This window comes from Eschrichtius robustus, chromosome 8 (genome assembly GCF_028021215.1).
Source record: "Eschrichtius robustus isolate mEscRob2 chromosome 8, mEscRob2.pri, whole genome shotgun sequence".
Classification (NCBI taxonomy): domain Eukaryota; kingdom Metazoa; phylum Chordata; class Mammalia; order Artiodactyla; family Eschrichtiidae; genus Eschrichtius; species Eschrichtius robustus.
In genome coordinates this window covers 96392817-96398048 of record NC_090831.1, presented here as the reverse complement: position 1 = coordinate 96398048, position 5232 = coordinate 96392817, and positions in this window count along the sequence as shown.

Below are 5232 nucleotides of genomic sequence, written 5' to 3'. Positions count from 1 at the left end.
GATCCTAACCCATGGAATGTACTGTCTTGAAATACTGCTTATCAGGTTTTCTGAATCTAGATTATTATAAATGTTTCTGATGTTTATAAACTCTACAGATGGAGTTTATGGATTTACATTTATTGATGTACATCTGCAGAAATCCTTAAGCAAAGGGAGAGGAAAGGTAGATAAAAGGATGAAAGTTAATATCCCAAGTAATGCATTTATATAAGTAACATTTTGTAGTATCTGGAGCAAATTTACATGTTTTGTAAGAATGCTCCTTTATGTATAATATTATGTATTATGTATAATAATGCAGAAAGGAGAATTCTTGCAAAACATGTATATAATAATTCTGTTCAATAGGTGTTACAGATATCATGGCTGCATAGCAAATTACCCCCTAATTTTGTGACATCAAACAACCATTCATTATGCTCATGGGTTCTATGGGTTTTATGGTTCCAGAATTTGGTCAGGACACATGGGTTTAGCTTTTCTCTGCTGATGTCAGGGTTTCAGCTGGAAGACTCAAGCTGGGGACTGGAATTATTTGAAGAATCATTCACTCATGTTTCTGGTAGTTGATGTTGGCATTGGGCTGGGAGCCTTAGTTCCTCTCCACATGGGCCTCTCCGCATGGACTGAGTGGGCTCTTTTTGGTTTCCTCACACTATGGTGACTAGGCACAACCCTTGAGACAGAGAGCCTGGAGAGGTCATATCATTTGTTATGACCTAGCCTAGGAAGGCATGCATGCCACATTTTATTCATCCAGGTAGTCACAAGGTCCTGCTCAGGTTCAAGGGGAGGGAAGATAGACTCCAGATGGTGAGTGGCAAGGTTCTGGAAGAGCATATGGGACCAGAATTATTACCACAGCTATTTTTCAAAATGCAGTCTGCCACATAGGGATGATATTCTCATTTTATAGAGGAGAAACTGAGACAAAGTTTAAGTGGCTGTTCAGAACTTGCAATGCCTATTGTGGAAGTACCAAAACTGTCAGTATAATTTTTACTTTTTCAAGAGAAAATATACTAAACTTGTCATAATTTTACCCTGGAAAAAAGAGTAACATGGAAATCATTTCAAAAGTATCTTTGACATATAGTCACATTTCATAAGGAAACTCGGGCTCCTTTTTGAAAGTTAATATGAGATGCTAATGTAACTTTTATCCATTGACTTCTTTATCTACATCTGCAGCCACAGGTTTTTCTTGAGCATCAGATTTCAGGTTCTAAACTGTACCCTTCCACCTGCCTCAAGTTCAACATGTTCCAAAGCTAGCCCATCATTTTTCTCTCAACCTAGCTCCTCCATAAGTGGATTTCCCATCTCTGTGGTTGTTACTATCATCCTTCTAATTGGCAGGGCTGGGGCTTCGGAGTTGTCCTTGACTCCTCCCTGTCCTTCTATCCCACTGTGATAGACTCTGTTTTTGCAGTGTTTCTTCTATTTATCCATCCACTCACCTAAGAAAACAGTGAAAATAACTTCTGCTATCAGAGAAGACATTTCAATATCACAGTCACTCTGGGATCATTTCCATTGTCTTCTCTCGGGGACAGGTCTTCATTATTATATTTTATTTTTAAAGATTTAATTTTATTTATTTTTGGCTGCGTTGCGTCTTCGTTGCTGCGCGCGGGCTTTCTCTAGTTGCGGTGAGCGGGGGCTACTCTTCGTTGCAGTACACGGGCTTCTTATTGCGGTGGCTTCTCTTGTGGAGCATAGGCTCTAGGCACACGAGCTTCAGTAGTTGTGGCACACGGGCTCAGTAGTTGTGGTGTGCAGGCTCTAGAGCATAGGCTCAGTTGTTGTGGCTCATGGGCTTAGTTGCTCTGTGGCATGTGGGATCTGCCCAGACCAGGGCATGAACCCGTGTCCCCTGCATTGGCAGGCGGATTCTTAACCACTGCGCCACCAGGGAAGTCCCCTTCATTACTTTAATTTCTGTTTACTTATCTGTCTCTTCCATGAGACTATGGAGAATTGAGAGCAGAAGTCTTGCCTTGTTCACCCCCAGTTCCCCAGCATCCCAATATAACACATGACCTAGTCAAGGAATGTTTGTAGAATGAGTAAAAAGTCTGCTTTATTTATCTGTATTAGTTAGGAAAGGTTAACGCCTATGACAAATAAACCTAATCTCAGTGGCTTAAAACAGTAAAAGCTTGTTTCTTGCTCACATATGTTCCAGTGTGCATGTCCAAGGGCCTTCTTTATTTCTTGGCTCCACCATCTTCTAGGGGATCCTGAGTTTTAATGGCCAAGCCTAGAAGGGGACTACATTACTTTTGTTCATGTTCTATTGGACAAAACTCAATCACAACTCAATCCATGTTCTATTGGACAAAACTGCATACTGAAGTTTGTGAGCCACTGAGTTAGAATGAGGGAAAGGAACTTACAATATCCCTGATGAGAAACAATGAGGTTATCCACTAAAGTGTTGGTTATGGTCTTGGAGAGGCAGGCACAGACAGACTGAAATGTGTTTCAGATGGCCAGATAAGTCAGCATGGTAGGCGCTCCAAGGAACAAGTTGTAGGTTGAGAGAGAGAGAGAAATCAAGAGAGTGCGAGGGAGCTTGACAGGGGAAGTAACAATGTCCTGCAGCTTGAAAATGGATTGGGTAGAGTGAGCTGGTGGGTGGAGCAAGCCAAGCAAAATCTAGTAATGTCACCCCAAGGACTTCACAGTGTCTCTTCCTCTGACTCCATGTCATCTCTCACCACATAAGTGGCATCCTGCCTAAGAAAGATGCCCCCAAATGATGCCCCTGGCTCATCTCACAGGCCAACAGAAACCCCAAGCATCAGAACTAAACAGCTGCCTGGGCATCCCATACCTTCCAGCTAAAGACTCTGAACTCTAAACCATCATTCACCTTAGTAGTTTTTGTCATTCGCCTACTCAACGGCCATTTCTTCTCTTCCTCTATCAGAACATTAATTTTCTTCTGGGTGGCCATATGCCCAGCTCTCAGGGTATGAATTATGATCGGATAACTCAACCATAGCTACTATTTTCCTTTTCCTCAGATGGGGATAAGCATGTGAACTAGTTTTAGCCAATGAAATGGAAAAGTTAGGTAGGTCTGCTGGGGCCTCCTGGGAAAGATTTTTCTCCTTGTTAAGAAAGTAAAACCTTTTGCCCTCTCTCTGCTTTGTATCTTGGATGCTGTTATGTGAAGGAGTGGTGCTTGAATGAGAGGACAAACCTGAGAATGGAATGCAACACATAGAGGATAGCAGAGCATAGAGATTAAAAAGAGCTTGTTCTGAGCCAAATTTGGGCTAGCCTATGTCTTGTCTTTAAGCTACTCTTAGCTGTGTTACTTACAACCAAAAGCATTCCTAATTACTTATCCTCCTCTAGCAAACTAACCTTGGTATGCCCCTCAGTCCTGTTTGCCCCAGGTATCTAGATTTTTTTTGGCCTCGTTTGGAAACCTGATATCCATTCTTCTTTGCCAATCCCCTAATTTGGCTCTATCCCTTCCTACACTCCCTAACTTTACCTCTATGCTCGCTCAAATTCAACTTCTGTGGACTGCAAACTCCCTTGTACTCTCAACAGCTTCATCTTGCTCCAACTGATTCCTGGTTTTCCGTCCAGACCTTTCAAGCAGAGGCCAGCTACTTTTTCTCCCATATGGGCATTCCACAATGCCTGTGGGGTAGGTATCTATCTTCCTCGTTCTCCGTTGTTATTTCCACTAATTCCTTTTTGTTTCCTCACACTCACAGCTCTTTGAAGTATATCTAGTACATGGCCACAGATTTTACCATCCATTTCTACCCTTAGATGCCATCTTCTATCAAATTCCAGGACACTCCTTCATGGGTTTTTTTGTTTTTTGTTTTTAAATGACTTTAGCCTCCGGCTCACTATTCTCTCCACTGATTTCCCTGTTTTTATTCTTGGTGACTTCAATATATTCATAGATGTCCTCCAACCCACACTTGGGCCTATTATCTCCTAGACTCCTCAAATCCAACAATCTTGTCCTCTGTCCTACTCAGTGTAACTGTGAGGAGGAGAGGATCAGTGGGACTTAGCCAGAAGGTCTCTAGACTCCTAACCCAAGCCTTCCTTTGAACTATACCATGATGCCTTCACAGTTAGTCACTACTTATGGGGACAGAAACTTGAATGTCTCTGCATTCAGTAATGGCTGGCTCTAGTAAAGAAAGGTACCAGGGTATAGGTTGTTTTTGCTATTTGTCTGAAGGTCGAGATATCCTGGGGAGAAGTATCATTGAATAAAAATCAATAGCATCCTTCAAAAATGTCAGCATAAAATGCCATTCAAAACAATATAAAAGGTTAATGATACCTTGCTTTGAGGGTTTCAAAATACATTATCAGATTAAATAGAAGCTACGATGACATGCTGTCCCCGTGAAGAGAAAAAATAATTAGCTAAAGCTATTTAAACATGTAGTAAATATATGAAAAAATCTGTTACTCAAGCCAGAATGTGTTTCAGGTTGTTTGATCAAAACACACCCAGGTACCCCTTTCTTATATGTGACTATTCAGTACAGTCGTCATCAGAGTTGTCATTGAGCACTTAAATCGGGAGGCATCAGGGAGGGGCAGGGCATATCTAGTAAGAATTTGTGGTAAAGTGCTATTTTATGGAGACATTGATGGAGTCATAAGTTTTCCAAGGAATTAAGTGAATAGCCAGAAGACAAGTTCAGATATGCCAGGGCATCTTGGGACAGAGGCTTAATGCTGATTTTGGGCTGTGATGTCTCTTTGGTAACCATGGTGAAGCTGGATGAGCTTAAACACTGCATGTTGAAAATTCCTTAAGAATGAGTCAATAATGAATTTCTTGCCTTTGGTGAAACTGGGCTGAAATACTTCAAAGTCAGATTTGGAAATATGTGCTTGAAGACTTCAGAGTCACAGAAGTTTCAGATAGAATTCATTAAAGAAAAAACAACCCTCATTTCCAAAAAATTTAAAAAAATAAAAAAAGATATCATACCAAAAAGTATGATGACTACAATCTCTTGAGCAACTTGTATTTCTTAAAGGGATTGGATAACCAAATCCACTGATTTCTCAAAATTACAACTGTATTCAAAGGTTAAGAGCAAAATCCTTCTGCTTAGAGATGAATAGGCTATGTGCAGATTCTGTGAATGAGTTCATGATTAGTCATTCTAATATGTCTGATTCTTCCAATAAGGATGATAAATGTATTACTTCAATATACTCCAG